Source organism: Peromyscus maniculatus, chromosome 8, assembly GCF_049852395.1.
Source record: "Peromyscus maniculatus bairdii isolate BWxNUB_F1_BW_parent chromosome 8, HU_Pman_BW_mat_3.1, whole genome shotgun sequence".
Classification (NCBI taxonomy): domain Eukaryota; kingdom Metazoa; phylum Chordata; class Mammalia; order Rodentia; family Cricetidae; genus Peromyscus; species Peromyscus maniculatus.
This window is the reverse complement of record NC_134859.1, coordinates 65,858,200-65,874,859: the sequence shown is the minus strand read 5'-3', so window position 1 is coordinate 65,874,859 and position 16,660 is coordinate 65,858,200. Positions and strand designations below refer to the sequence as shown.

General features: G+C 44.7%; 1 pseudogene; it reads left to right on the top strand.

Moving 5' to 3' along the window:
* Positions 1-489: 489 nt before the first annotated feature.
* LOC107401259 (complex I assembly factor TMEM126B, mitochondrial pseudogene) lies at positions 490-16,225 on the top strand (annotated as a pseudogene).
* Positions 16,226-16,660: the final 435 nt, after the last annotated feature.

Here is a 16,660-nt window from a genome sequence, read left to right as displayed (position 1 = left end):
GCTGCATATGAGAGCATGTGTGTACCTGACAGTGACTGACTGTTTCCTACAGGCACAGGTCCATCTTCAGCCACAGCCAACAGTGTAGGCGACTTCCTAATCCCTGTCCCCACAGCTCCCTAGTCTGTGTCCTACATCTCGGACCCTCTGGCTGTCCTTAGGCCTTGCTTGTTTTCTGGTCACCCCGAGGTTGACCTGGACTTGTTTCTGGGAGAGTTTGAGTCCTTGCTTGTATTGTTTGTTCTGGGTCCTGGTACCAAGCTCCAGTCTTAGCTCTAGATTCTGGGACCCAGTTTCTGTGTGGTTTTGAGGCAGTCCAAGAGGTTAGATAGTCTTTCTCACGCCAACCCAGGTGATGGGGAAATTTTCCACCACAGCAGAGATGGTGTGCTCTCTCTCCTACACTGAGGATCCTTAGGAAAGCTGTAATAATGTTTCTTAAAACATTTTGGCAGGTTAACACCATACTGTCAGGGCTGGCAAGAGGACATGACATCTGTGCTGGCCCCAGGCCACATGAACGTCTGCGTACAGCCCTGCCTCATCCAGCCTGAGGCCTCAGGTCAGAAATGACAACAGAGCCAGTCCGACCAGCTCAGGGCAGCCTGGGAACCCACCTCCTCATGTGTCCTTCCTGTAAGACATTCCCCTCTAGGTGATGGCTGCACCAGGGGTGGTACCCTGTGTATCCATCTCGAAGTTTCTGGGCTTTTCTTATCATGGTGATCATGCAGGTTTATGGCTTATGGACACAGATGCACCTGGCTTAGACTGTCCACTTAGCCACTTTCCAACTTCGGTATATCTAGTCCTGGTGACTCAGCATCCCTTAGCTGCTGATACCTTAATTTGAACAGTGAGGGCACAATTTAAATTGGCCAGGGTTATTACATGAGAACATGCATATAAAATGCTAGCATTCTTTCTGGCATACACGAGACACAGAATTGCTTTGGATAGTTATGGAGATGCTGTGAAGAACTGATGCTGTCACCTCACAGCATGTCATTTAAACTTCTCTGAACCTCACTTTCACCTACTTGCAAAATGGTCATAAGGGTTTCTGATTCATTTGGTTCATTGAATTAAAATATAGAATATAAAGTATAGAGTATAAAATGGCTTCTCAATAGATAATAATGACACACGCAAAGGCTTTATTTTTTCCAAAAGGAAATAGGATCATTCTCTATGGATAGACTTCCTATTTTCAAAGACTTATGAATATATTATTATCATTATTAACTTTTTAATTAAAAATTTTTATTGTATGTTTGGGTGTGGGTTTTTGCTTGTATAGATGTCTGTGTGCCATGTGCATGCCTGGTCCCACTGGAATCCAGAAGAGGGTGTCAGATCCACTGGAACTGGAGTTACAAGTGGATGCTGGGAATTGAACTTGGTGCTCTTAATCTCTGAGCTATCTCTTCAGCTCCTGTTATTATTTTAAAAGATTTATTATTATTATTATTATTATTAGTTTTTTGAGACAGGATTTCTTTGCGTAGCTCTGGCTCTCCTGGAACTCACTTTGTAGACCAGGCTGGCCTCAAACTTGCAGAGATCTGCCTGCCTCTGCCTCCCGAGTGTTGGGACTAATGGCATGTGCCACCACCACCCAGCAATTATTATTTTTTTAGAAAGGGTCTTACTCTGACTTTGACTGGTTTGGAACTTGCTATGTAGACCAAGCTGGCCCCAAACTCACAGAGATCAGTTTGCCTCTGGCTCTCCTGCGCTGGGTATGAAGGCAAGTGCCACTATGCCTGGTTTTACTTTTATTTCTCATTCTATGTGTGCGCGTGCGCGTGCATGTGTGCGTGCGTGTGTGTAGATTTGTTCACATGAGTGCAGGTGCCTGCAGGAGTCAGAGGCTGGAGTTACAGATGGTTGTGAGCCGCTCATTGTGGGTGCTGGGAACAGAACTTGGGTCCTCCGCAAGAGCAACAAATGCTTTTAACCAGTGAGCCATCTCTCAAGCCTCAAACTAATGAACACATTAGAATACATTTTGGGACAGAGAAAAAGAGAAAAACTCTCTCACTATTCCACTACTTGAACAGGAGCACGGCCAGCCCCTGAATGCTCCTTCCAGGGTTTTTCCTGTGTGTTTTCTCAGGCGGGCATAATTACAGGATCCCTGTAGCTTTGTGTTCCCTCTCTTTCCTCAGCACCTCGCCAGAAGCATTTCCCCATGCTGTTACACGCTATTTGTAATCATAACTTTTTAATGGCAACATTCCATCCCTAATTAAGACCTTTGTGCATGTTTCTCCCGTATTTCTCATTGCTCCTGCCCTCCGAGGATTCAAGAAGTCAGAGGGTGCAAACACCTTTTATAGCTTCAGATTCATGCGGGGGGAATTGCTTGCTAAAAGGGGGGGGGGCTTCAGTTGACAGGGGAGTCTTGTCATCAGCTGTAGCTGGACTGGGTGCTAGCGATGCAGTTTCCTTTGGGATGATTTTTGAGTAAGTGTCATCCTCATCTGAGGCAGTTGCTGAGGCAGAAAAGCAGAAAGGAATTAGGAAACCACAGCAGACTTGGTTCATGCAGAGTCATGGAGCCAAAAGATGTGAGACCTTGATACTGACTGTGTGTTCCCCTATTTCTACCCTTTGCATTTGGACTATAAAGATGGATGTTATAAGCTCACTATGGGCAGCACCATTCCCCGGGCAGGTAGTTCTGGGCTGTACACACACACACACACACACACACACACACACACACACACACACACACACATAGCTAAGTATGAACGTGGGAGCATGCCATCAGGCAGAATTGCTCCATGGTTTCTGCTTCAAGGTCTTTTCTTGGGTTCTTGCTTTGACATCCCTCAAAGATGAACTTTGACCTCGAAGTATAAGCCAAATAGGTCCTTTCTTCCCTTAAGTTGCTTTTGGTCACCGTGTTTTCTCACAGCAACAGACAGGAAACTAGGATACCTGGTACAGGTCATGTAACACGGGCTCTCCTCAATGCTAACCCTCCTGATTCAGCTTCCTGAGGGACAGGATTACAGGCCTGCACTACCATACCTTGCTAAACGTTTTTTTGTTTGTTGTTGTTTTGTTTTCTGAGACAGGGCCTCACATAGCCAAGACTGGTCTTGAACTCTTCATCCCCCTGTCTTCACCTCCCAAATGCTAGAATTTTAAGTTTGTATCACTACATCCAACTAAAAGTTTAATTAAAAAAAAAAAAAGAACCAAACAGGTACATACACCTTTAAATTTATTTTTATTTTATGTGTATTCATGTTTTGCCTGCATGTATGTCTGTGCATCATGTGTGTGCCTGGTGCCTGCAGAAGAGGGTATCATATCCCTTGGAACTGGAGTTACAGACAACGGTGAGCTGGGAATTGAACCCCGGTCCTCTGGAAGAGCAACAAGTGCTCTTAACTGCTGAGCCATCTCTCTAGCGCCCCCTCCTGTTCCTTTCATATAATTGTGACAATACTCTATATAAATGTCGTAGTTTGGATCTGAGCTGTCCTCATTGTCAGGGGCTTAGATAGCAGTGCAGTCAAGGTCAGAGATAAGGCTTTGGAAAGTGACTGGACTGTGGGAGTTCATCCCATCAGGGGTTAATCCGCCGAGGCATTCATAATCCAATGGATTCCTAGGAGCAAGGCGATGAGAGATACAGTCTGTCTAGGAGGATACACCTTGAAAGTGTTTTTGTTTGTTTGTTTTTGAGACAGAGTCTTACTCTGTACATGTGGTCCTGGTTGGCCTGGAACTCCCTGGGTAAACCAGATCAGCCTTGAACTCACAAAGACCTGGCTGCTTGTGCCTCCAAGCTCTGGGACTAAAGATGTGCGGTTCCACATGGCGGTGGGACGTGTATCTTGTCACATATTTCTTTCTTCCCTTCCTTTCTGGCTGCCCCAGGCAAGAAACTTTGTCATATGTTCCCTGTCATGATGTTCTGCCTCAGCGCAAGACCACAGTGATGGGTCAAAGTGAGCGTGAAAGGAAACTTCTGGAACCCTGAACCCACATATGTATTTTCTCCTTTAAGTTGATTCTCTCAAGTAGTTTGTTACAGTGACAAAAAGCTGATGCAATAAATGGTTTAAAATGTATCATTTTTCATTTAACACTATACTATAGATGTTTACACATTTATAAGCATACACATAAAACCTGTGTGTAGCCTTTCAAACATTTCAGTTTATTATTATTATTATTATTATTATTATTAAGACAGGGTTTCTCTGTGTAACAGTCCTGGCTGTCCTGGAACTCCATTTTTTTATTTTTTAAATAGGGTCTGACTATGTAGCCCTGCCCGGCCTGGAACTAGCTATATAGACCAGGCTGGACTTAAACTCACAGAATTGTGCCTGACTCTACCTTCCTAGAACAGAGATTAAAGGTGTGTGCCATCATGCCAGCTCATTTAAAAATGATATTCCTTCACTTGTCAGGATGGCATGTGGAGGCTAAGAGATGACATGTGGGAACTGGGTCTTCCCTTCCTCCACATGGGTCTGGGCAGTCGAATTCAGGTGGTCACACTGGGCAGCAAGTGTCTTTACCGGCTGAACCATCTCTCCAGCCAATATCATTTTTAATCACTAAAAAATTCCATGGACAGCATTTGCCACAATGGATTTAGCCATCTTGTTGTGTTTTTAATATATTTTCACTATAATCAATAATATAGTAAACATATTTTTGCATGAGTCTTTCATTTTTTTTTTTGGGTTGGCTTACAAAATATTCTTGGTCATGAAATCTGTGAATAAAAAAATAGTAGTTTGTTTTCTTCCTTCCTTCCCTCTCTCCCTCCCTCCCTCCCTTCCTTTTTTCAACAGGGTCTCATTCTGTTGCCCAGGCTGGCCTTGAACTTACTATCTTCCTGCTTCAGATTCCTGAGTTCCAGGATTGCAGGTATGCACTATCTGGCTCAGGGTTATTTTTGTTTTGTTTTGTTTTTCACATTTGAAAGATACAATGGTAAATTGTTCTCAGAGAGGCTTATTCTGGTTTACAGCCCCACCAACGAGGTGTCTAATTCACTTGCTGTTGCCAAGAGTGGCTTACTGTATTTTTCAAGTCTCCCAGGATGGAGCACCTGTGGATTTGTGTTCTAATCCTGTGTTAACCTAACCTTTAAAGCTAGGAGATGTTTCCCCTTTGCTGTGCAAACTAAATCTGTTCTGTCAAATTGAGACCCGGCTTCATTCTGGAAGGACTCAAGCGTTGTGCTCTGGGCATGTTCTTTTCTTTGCGTAAGCCCTCAGCCAAGTTCGCATGAATCATGGCAGAAGAAAAGTGTTACCATCCTTCCAAGGGCTCCAGTGCTTCTCTACTGGATTATGGCTTGGAATAGGTTCTCTGGGGCTGGGGAGGGGCGGGGCAGCACCGGAGTCAAGATCCGTCATTGGGAGGTGGAAGTCATGGGGGCAAGTCATGCTGGGGAAGGAAGGGGCTTGTGTCCTGGGCTGCATCAGGACAAGGGTTACCTGTTAGAGTAGACATGTCCATCTGCTCAGTGTTTCTTCTTGAGGTAATGGCCCTTTTCTCTTCCTTGGCAGTGACCTAGCCAGGGTCTTTAGGCTCCTCTTTCCTCTTGGCCAGAAGGATTGGCTCATAGGTGGATATTTGACCCAAGAATGAACCTTCCAGTCCTTTGTGGGTTTTGGCATGTTAATGTTGGGCTATTCTATGTTCACGATATTCCTGTGAAGCTTGGTTAACTGGGATGCTTAGGCTGAAGCCTGCTGGTTCTCTCTTCCCTTCACATGGGAAAAGCTGCCTTCAGAAGAAGCCTGGGAACATTGTACTAAAAAAGGCACAGAGACACAAGACAGGGTGGTGGCCGAGAGGGACGGTGGTCATGCCAGCCTTCTCGGCGATGGTCTGAATCAGATGTCTTTTTCATTTACAATGAAAAGACTCTAGTGTGCCTGGAGGGATCAGGTGCTTATGTCTGACAAGTGAGCACAGAGAGTTCCAGAAAGGGGGAGCTAGGCTTGGTCCTCAGAGAAGATACAATAGATGCAAACATCTGAGGTACTTGAGGTGATAGGCTGGAGTGGGGTAGGAATTGGTTGCTGAGATTGTAAGAAAGGAGGCAGGAAGTACACAGCCAAAGGAGAAACAGAGACTGCTGGGTGCATCTGGGCACAAGGACCTCCAGCCAGGCTGGCAGCTGGTATGTGGAGGAAGCAATGGGCACAAGAATTAGGGTGGAAGGCAATAGAAGAACTGGTAGACCCAGTGGCTTGTTGGCATGCTGTTAGTCTGTTCAGGCTGCCATAACAAAAGAGGACAGGGTGGCTGGGGCAACTGCGGTTCCGTTTCCCACGGTTCTGGAGGCCCAAAGTCAAGGTGCAGCAGTGTTGGTTCCGTGGAGGCCTTTCTGTTTGGTGTGCAGGTGTTCTCATACCGTCCTCACTGGGCTTCTCCGCAGTGTCGTGAAATCTCTGCTGTGCCCTCTCCTCTTTCTCCTCCTCCCTTCTCCCCCCCCCCCCCCCCCCCCCCCGTTCAGGTATGTGCATGTTCCCATGTGTGTGGGCACAGTGTGGGTGTATGTACGTGTGGGTGTATGTGGAAGTCTGAGGCCGATGTAGGGAATACCCTTGATTGTTCTTGCATTCTGTTCATTGACACAGGGTGTCTCAGTCAAAAACAGAGCTGACCAATATGGCTAGTCTTGCTAGCCAGCTTGATCCCCTGTGACTGCCTTCTGAGGCTGTAATTACAGGAGCCCCACCCTCATTTACATTCGTTCTGGGGATCAGAACTCGGGTCCTCGTGATTGGACATTGAGCACATTAACACCAAAGCATCTCCCCTGACCTCTTTCTCTTGTTATGGGACCAGGGCCCGTAAGAGACCCCATGACCTCATTTAACCTTAATCACCCCTTATGTTCTCTTTCCACATCCAGTCACACAGGGTGTTAGAGCTTTAGCCTGTGAGTTAGTGGGGGGCATGTACACAGTTAGACCACAACACAACTCAAAGAGAAATACATTTTGGCTGTAAAATGATTAATGTTTTGGGGATGGTGGTCTTAAACCTTAAAAAGATATTTGTAGTCACAGGCACATGTGTTTTAAATTTTTTCTTTTTCACTTATCTTTGAAGCATTTTTCCCATGCTGCTATAGTTTTCTCTCTCTCTTTTTTTATTGCTGTAGTTTTTTTTTATATATATAACTGCCATTTATAAAGGCTATAGTGTGTTCTTGGTGCTACTCTGGTATTATTGCTAGCTTTATTTTTTATTTTTAATTTTTTTCTTTCATTTTTCTTTATTAAGAAGTTTTCTACTCACTCCACATACTATCCACTATTCCCCCCTCCTCCCTCCTCCCACCCCCCCAGCCCTCTTTCCCAAGCCACCCTGCATCCCCCAAATTGAGGTCTCCCAAGGGGAGTCAGCAGAGCCCAGCACGCTGAGCCTAGTCAGGGCCAAGCCCCTTCCCACTGCACCAAGGCTGTGCAAGGTGTCACACTACAGGCACCGGGTTCCAGTTATTGCTAGCTTTTAAATATGTTATTTATGATTATTGTGTATGTATGTGAATGCAGGCGTGTGCCTACTGTGTTTTGTGTGGAGGTCAGAGAGCAGCCACTTTCAGGGGTCCATTTCCCTTCCACCGTTGGTTCCAGGGATTGAACTCAGGGTGTCTGGCTTGTATGACATGCACCTTTACCTGCCGAGCCCTCCTGATGGCCCACTACCCTGTATCTCAACTAGTTTCCCTCTGGTCTTTACCATCAGTTTCCCTCTGCCAGCCAGCAGTGAACCAACCTTCCGTCCTAGTCGCCATTGCTTCCTCCTCTGACTGCCAGTGGCCGTCCTTAAAACCATAGCATTGCCTGCCAGGGGCTTCCTGGGGGCCTGCCATTCTGCATGAAGTCTGCTTATCCAACATGGAGGAGACCGGGGTGATGGGTGATATCGCTCTGTATGCTGTGAATGCGTTGCTCTGATTGGCTGATAAATAAAATGCTGATTGGCCAGTAGTTAGGCAGGAAGTATAGGCAGGATAAGCAGACAAAGAGAATTCTGGGAAGGAAAAACAGAACTGAGAAGTAGACGCCAGCCTGCTGTCCAGGGAGTATGTAAGGCACACAGGTAAAGCCATGGAACTCGTGGCAACATATAAATTAACAGAAATGGGCTGAGTTTAAGTGTAAGAGCTAGACAGTGGTAGGCCTGAGCTTATGGCTGAGGGTTTTAATTAATATTAAGCCTCTGTGTGTTCATTTGGGTTTGAGCGGCTGCGGGACTGCAGGACCAAGGGAGCTGGGCAGGACCAGGAAAACTTCAGCTACACCGGGGAACTAAAGACCACTTCTCAGGGCTTTTTCCATCACTGATATACATAGGATGATGGTGACTGTGCTCCTTGGCCAGGCATGGGAGGTTCTCACAATCCAATATTTTTTTTCTTTTTAATTTTTTTGAAAGATTTATTTATTTATTATATATACAGTGTTCTACCTGCATGTGTCCTTGCAAGCCAGAAGAGGGCACCAGATCTCATTACAGATGGTTGTGAACCACCATGTGGTTGCTGGGAATTGAACTCTGGTCCTCTAGAAGAGCAGTCAGTGCTCTTAACCTCTGAGCCATCTCTCCACCCCCCTCTTTTCTTTTCTTTTTTCTTTTTTTGTTTTTTTTCGAGACAGGGTTTCTCTGTGTAGCTTTGTGCCTTTCCTGGAACTCACTTGGTAGACCAGGCTGGCCTCGAACTCACAGAGATCCGCCTGCCTCTGCCTCCCGAGTGCTGGGATTAAAGGCGTGCGCCACCGCCGCCTGGCCCTCTTTTCTTTATTTAGAGAATGTTCTATTAGTTTTGGTAATCAAACTTACTAAGATAAGACCATACCGTACATATTAATACAGTGCTTTCCCCCTGGACACATGGGAAAGAATTAAGTTTGAGGCTGGAGGGATGCCTCAGCAGTTAAGAGCACTTGCTGCTCTTCCAGATGAACCAAGTTTGGTTTCTACCCCAACAGTCAGACATCTAACAACTGCCTGTAACTACAGCTCGGGGGAGCTGATGTCTTCTTCTGGTCTCTATGGACAACCCACACACATACACATAACTGGAAATAAACATAAATAGTTTGTTGTTGTTGTTGTTTTTGAGATAGGGCCTCTCCACATAGTCCTGGCTGTCCTGGAACTCACTATGTAGACCAGGCTGGCCTCAAACTCACAGAGGTACACCAGCCTCTGCCTTGTGTGTGCTGGGATTAAAGGCTTGCATCACCGTGGCCAGCTATGAATAGTTTTAAAAATATTAAGCTTAACATTTCTAGATCTAGACCACAATGCCACAGTCCCATATTAACTTGGTTCCTTCCCACTTCTCATCATACTTTGTTCCTATTTGAACAATTCTAGAGTCAGCTAGGTCCCTCGTTGTTGTGAAATGCCATGTCTGTCCCACTTTACTATTTTGTGTAGAGGCTTTTCCTCAGATTGGAGTTTCACTCAAGTTGCATTATTAAAATTTATCTAGGTGTATATATTTGATCTCCCTTCTAGATACACTTCCCCACCAAGCAGCTCACTACATGCCTTAACATCAAGCCTGGACTCCTATTATGTAAAAATCAGGAAATGAATGGCATCTAATTCATATGGTTGTGGCATGTGAGGTGCATTGTATATGGCAATGTGTAAAAGTCTCCTTATTGACCCTGGAACATAAATGCTTTAGGACTCTGTTATAGCATTGAGATTGGCACTCTGGAAATGTCTGTTGAATTAATTTCACATTTAGTTCATTGGCAAACAGAAGGGACAATGGTTTTTCTGTCTCTTCTTGGTCTCTACCCTTTTTTTCTGGAACCGCCTACCAAACTTGCCTCACATCTGACCTAACTCAATGCAACGAGAGACCTCAGATGGTTAAGTTTCCTACTGGGCAGTGGAACCAGTTCCTCCCCTAGGGTCCAGTACCTCTTTCTTGGAGCCAGTTTCTTGGGGCTTGATTGAAGTTTCTAAATAGAACATCCTGATGCACCTGTACCCTCTTAGAGCTGGTGGGACCACAGCCAGACACTCCACTTCCTCTTGGCAATCCTGCTCCTGGGTTCTGCGGAGCCCATGTACTATCTGTCTAAGTACTCAAAACGTAGGACTCAGAGTAATGAAGTGTTACACACAGCAGGTACTATCCTTTTACCTGATGAGACGCTCCTTCCTGAAGACAAGGCTGGAAATGTGTAAAGCTGTGTAACTCATCGCCCTGAAACTGATGAGATAGCAAATAAGAATGAATTTAACCACAGTTGTGTCTAACTAGGGGCTCAGCAGGTTTGAATAAAATTAAAACACAGGACTGATAAGATGGCTCAGCAGGTAAAGGTGTTTGCTGCCAAGGCTGATGATCTGGATTTGATTCCTTGGACCTACATGATAGAGAAAACTTGTAGCTGAAAGTTTTCCTGTGTCCCACCTGGCCCACCATGGTCAGGACAAATCTCTCTCACCTGTCAGTCCTGCAGCCACTTGGACCCAAATAAACACACACAGGCTAATATTATTTTTAAACTATGGCCATGGCAGGCTTCTTGCTATCTAGATCTTACATCTTAAATGAACTCATTTCTATAAATCTATACTTTGCCACGTGGCTTGTGGCTTACTGGTACTTTTTCATCTTGCTTCTCATGGTGGTAGCTGGCAGCATCTCCTCTGCTCTGCCTTTCTCTTTCCTCCTCTCTAGTTAGAATGTCCCGCTTAACCTTATTCTGCTTCACCATTGGCCCAACAGCTTTATTTATCAACCAATCAGAGCAACACATATTCACAGCATACAGAAAGACATCATCCATCAAAAACTGACTCCTGTAAGCCATCCTCTCTCTCTCTCTCTCTCTCTCCCTCTCTCTCTCTCTCTCTCTCTCTCTCTCTCTCTCTCTCTCTCTCTCTCTCTCTCACATACACACACACACACACAAATTTAATAGAAAAATAAAACTGAAAACATAAAAATTATTTTTTTAAGTTTTTAAAATGTTACTTTAGAATATTTAGAAGAAAAGCATATTAAAATGATTAGGTATCGCCGGGCGGTGGTGGCGCACGCCTTTAATCCCAGCACTCGGGAGGCAGAGCCAGGCGGATCTCTGTGAGTTCGAGGCCAGCCTGGGCTACCAAGTGAGTTCCAGGAAAGGCGCAAAGCTACACAGAGAAACCCTGTCTTGAAAAAACCAAAAAAAAAAAAAAAATGATTAGGTATCTATGAAATTTCTCATTTTCTTGGATCTTAAATTTTTTTTTGCAGTGAGTTTATACTTTTTTTTTTTAATAGAGCACTTCTGTGGTTACATTATTCATTTCAGTTTGTATTTTGGTATGTTGGTGGTTTGGATGAGAAGGCCCTCATAGGCCCAGATATTTGAATACTTGGGCCTCGGTGGCATTTGGAGCTTTAGGAGGTGTGGCCTTGCTGGAGGAATGTGTCACGTGGAGGGAGGGTTTGGGAGTTGACACCTTCTGTCATTTCTAGTTCTCTTTCTCTGGTTTGTGATTGCATTTGTAGAGATGAGCTCTCTGTTTCCTGCTCCTGTCTCCGCCCCCTCCCTCCCCACCCCCCGCCCCAGCCAAGATGGACTCTCATCCCTCTGCAACCTAGGCCAAAATAAACTTTCTTCTGGAAATTGCTTTTGCTCCTGGTGTTTTATCCCAGCAGTGGGAGAAGTGATAATACAGGATGGGTTACCTTTTTAAAGATTACTAAGGCTGGGCATGATGGTACACACATTTAAGCCCAGCATTCAGGAGCCAGAGGCAGGCAGATCTCTGTGTGTTCAAGGCCAGTCAAGGCTGCATAGTAAGACCATGTTTCAAAAAGACAAAAAAAAAAAAAAAAAAAAAAAAAGATTTTGTTGCAGATTGTACAAATTCTGTGACTTTGTGTATTATGGGTTTTTTTTTTTGCATTCAGTAATTTGCTAAACTGTTATTAAAACCAATAATTTCTCTATAGATTTTTGTGTTTTCTGATGGCTATTGCATATGTGGATAATGAATATCTTCATTTTTCTGATCCCTGTACCTTTGTCCTCTCATCAAATACAGTGTTGAATGGAAAAGTCATAAACAGGTCTTCAATATGTCACCTGGAATGAGAGTGTGGCTGTTCACAGGCTGCTGGAAGTTAAGGAGACTGCATTTTAGTGGACAAAGGATTCATATTTGTATCTATCTCGAATGAATAGTAAGATTTATTTAAATTTTTATTTACTGAAATGTAATGCTTTTTCTCCTTTAATCTGGTAAGGTGGCAAATTTATTAGCTAATTAGCTATCTAGCAGAGAAATGATCTTGTCTTCTTGAGATGAATACAGTTTGGTGAGGTGTCTTTTCTTTTTTCCCAGACAGCATCTCACACAATGTAGCTCTGGCTGTCCTGGACTTCACTCTTAGGCCAATAGTGGACTCAGACTCCACAAGCCTCTACTTCCTATGCTGGGATTGAAGGTGTGTGCCACTGTGCCTGGCTTTCTTTTCTTTTTAATTTTGTGTGTGTGTGTGTGTGTGTGTGTGTGTGTGTGTGTGTGTGTGTGTGAATGCTTGTGAGTGTAGATGCCTGCAGAACCTAGGGGTGTGGAATCCCCTGGAGCTGCAGTCACAGGTGGTTGTAAGCCACCTGATATGGGGGCTGGAAATGGAAGTCAGGTCCTCTGGAAAAGCAGTCTATGCTTTTAACTGCTGGGCCTTCTCCCCAGCCCCAAGTTTCCTTCATACAATGCTTTTTATTTTTGAGATAGAGTCTCTCTATGTAGCCCTAGCTGTCCCGGATCTTGCTATGTAAACCAGGTTGTTCTCAAACTCATAGAGATCCACCTGTCTCCACCTCCTGATTAAAGGCACACACCACCATGCTGGGCTCTAATACTAATTAAAAATATGTATTTTTATTATTTTTTAAATTATGCTTCTGTGTATGCAGGTGCTCATATAGGCCAACAGTAGCAGGCCTTCTTAGAGCTGGCGTTCCAGGCAGTTGTGAGCTGCCTGGCGTTGGTGGCAGCTCTGGTCCTCTGGAAGAGCGGTGTGTGCTTTACCACTGGGTCATCTCTCCATCCCTACAATGCCAATCTTCAAATGTTTTTATTTTTAAAAGTTTAGTGCATTCATTTACTTAGTGCGTGTGTGAGAAGGGGATGTGGGGTGGCATGGATGTGCTGTGTTGTGTATGTGAAGGTTGGAGGGTAACCTGGGGGATCCATTTTCTCCTTCCACTATCTGGACTTCAGGGATTGAAGTCAGGTCACCAGATTTGGGGGCAAACACCTTTCCCACTGAGGCAACCCTCCACATTTATTGCTAATTGTTACTGGTCGGTTGCTGTGAAGAGACACCATGACCAACCAAGACAACACTTATAAAAGGAAGGATTTAATTGGGAGTTTGCTTAGTTTCAGAGGGTTAGTCCGTGATCATCGTGATGGGAAGCAGACAGGCATGGTGCTGGAGCGGTAGCTGAGTTTATGGTGACTAGGTCCATTGCTCTTGTTCACCATCACCATCTGCCTCCAGGGCTTTTCATCGTCCCAAACTGAAACTCTGTGTCCACTAAATTGGCCTTTCCATGGCCATCACTGTAGTTCTATGATGTGATTGTCTAGAACCTCATGAAAGTGGAATCAAATCATTTTGCTTTTTATGTCTGGCTCATTTCCCTTAGTGTCATGACTTTAAGGTTCATCCATATTGCAGTGTGTGTTGGAATCGGCTTCATAGCTTTTCTCCCCTGCTCTTTAAATTTCATATGCTTTAGTTCTCTCTCTCTCTCTCTGGTTTTTTGAGACAGGGTTTCTTTGTATGGTCCTGGCTGTCCTTGAATGCACTCTGTAGACCAGGCTGGCCTTGAATTTAGAGATCCGTCTGTCTCTGCCTCCTGAGTGCTGGGATTAAGGTGTGCACCACCACCTGGATGCATGTGCTTTAATTTTCTTCCTTCCTTCCTTCCTTCCTTCCTTCCTTCCTTCCTTCCTTCCTTCCTTCCTTCCTTCCTTCCTCCCTCCCTCCCTCCCTCCCTCCCTCCCTTCCTTCCTTCCTTCCTTCCTTCCTTCGTTCCTTCCTTTTCTTTTCTGGTTTTTCAAGACAGGGTTTCTCTGTGTAGCTTTGGAGCCTGTCCTGGAACTCACGTTGTAGCCCAGGCTGGCCTCAAACTCACAGAGATCCACCTGCCTCTGCCTCCTGAGTGCTGGGATTAAAGGCATGCGCCACCATTAATTTTCAACTGGGAACAGAAACTGTCTTTGGAATGTCAACCTGAGACATTAGAAACCAGTTTAGTAATCATGTCCTAAGTCAAGGTCTGTTTCCAGATAGCAATGGTGTGCTTAACTAATGTCATTTAAACACCCTAGCTGGGGATGCAGTCCGTGGTAGGGTGCTGGCCTATCACACAATCCCACACTGCAAAAACAAACAACAAACCCCACTCCAACAGAAGCAGTGGGCATTTACTTCAAACATAACTAGACACGTGCCTGGAGAAATATCAGCAGAAGTAAAATCCTGAACCAAATGACTTTGCAGCCTGATTCAAGACCAGAAAAGGAATGTACTAAACAGTCACGAATCTGCTTCTTTTGAAAGGCCAACCAATACTCCATTGTTTGTATATACCTCATCTTGTTCATCTCCACTCACTTACCAGGGCTGCTTGGGTTGTTCCTGCCCTTTGGTGATTGTGAAGTGGCTTGGTATCAAAATGGCTGTACTCAGTTCGAGGCTGAGTGTAGTAGGAATCTTAAAAGTTCTTATTAATAAAATCAAACCTGAGGCGAGTTATTGGGGTCCATGCTGGTAGATCAGAGAGACAGAACAAGCCACAGCTATCTCACCTCGCCGGATCCTCAGCTGGTCTTGTCTCCTCAGACTGGAGGCCTCTCAGTCTTCATCTGGAATGAGTCTCAGCTGAATTACTGCTCAAAAGCCTGAATGCTTAACCAGCCAAAATCTTCTCGTTTCTGGTCCTCACACCTTATATATCTTTCTGCTTTCTACCACCACTCCCTGGGATTAAAGGCTGGCTTTCTGGGATTAAAGGAGTGTGTCACCATGCTTGGCTATTTCCAATGTGGCCTTGAACTCACAGAGATCCAGAGGGATTTCTATCTCTGAAATGCTAGGATTAAAGGTGTGAGTGCCACCATTTTCTAGCCTTTGTATCTAGTGGCTGTCTGTTCTCTGACCCCAGAAAAATTTATTAGAGTACATAATATTTTGGGGAACACAATACCACCACAGCTGAGTCTGAGCTGAGTGGTGCTCATGTGGCCCTGGGGGATAGAGAAGTGCTCCAGGACATCAAGATGGCAATATATAGGCATGGTCAGCTGAATCCTCTAGGAAATGCAAAGTTCAGAAGACTAAAGGTCATCAAAATTATAGAAAAAAATGGCTATATCAGAAAAGACTGTAGCTGGGCATCAGTGGCACATGCCTTTAATCCCAGCACTCGGGAGGCAGAAGCAGGCAGATCTCTGTGAGTTAGAGGCCAGCCTGGTCTACAGAGTGAGTTCCAGGAAAGGTGCAAAGCTACACAGAGAAACCCTGTCTCTTGTTTTGAAAACAAAAACAAAAAACAAACAAACAGAAAAGACGGTAACTATCCAAGGGACTTTATTGTTGGGAACGTCTATTGAGTTCTTTGGGATACTGGCAAACTTAGTGTTTGGATGCTGTCTGAAGACTGAATATGAAGCTTTGAAGGTCTATGCATCATTGACTGCACTTCTGCTGTGTGTCCCATAGTCATTTGCAAGCTCTTTGTAACAGATGCTTTGTGTTCAGGTACCACAAGCAGGGAAAGCTGTGTTCTGAGACACTCACTGGTTGGCTTAGCATGTGGTGTTCTATAGACCAGTGCTTTGGCATTTTACAAAAATGGACATTTGGCAGTCAAGCATCACACTGTTCCTCTGCCACCAAAGGAGGAGTTCTCGGGCACTGTTACCCCCTTGTCACACTGGGACGAAAGCGTGACGATGGCTGCCCCTCTTGTCTTTCAGACAGCATTTGGAGTGTTTCTTGTTCCAGTTACACAACGTGTGGAAGAACACTTAGGAAAACTGCCTGAAGAGGGACTGAAGAGTCACGGAGGCTAGCTTGGCAGAGTGGGCTTTTTAATGATGAGAACTCAGGCATTGATCAAAGGGCAAAACACTCAGCTTGTATTCCTTTTGCCTGGTTTTTAGTAGAAACGTAGGAAATAGAAGTTTTCATCTCTTGTCTCATTGTGCAGTAAGGGTTTGGGGGGCCTCAGGTCTGATCTGTGCACTAATATATTCACTTAGGAGACATGTTTTGAGTATTTAGTATACAGATACTGTGTTGCATGTAATTAGAAATGATCCTCATCCCTTATCTAGAATGACTTCTCTCTCTCTCTCTCTCTCTCCTTTTTTTTTTTTTTTTCAAAGACAGGGTTTTTCTGTGTAGCTTTGCACCTTTCCTGGATCTCGCTCTATAGACCAGGCTGGCCTCAAACTCACAGAGATCCGCCTGACTCTGCCTTCCGAGTGCTGGGATTAAAGGCGTGTATCACCACTTCCCGGGTTAGAATGACTTCTCAATTAGAAGAGGAACAACAATAAAATGGCTTGAGAAATACGTACATAATTTGAGGGAACTGAGGTTATAACT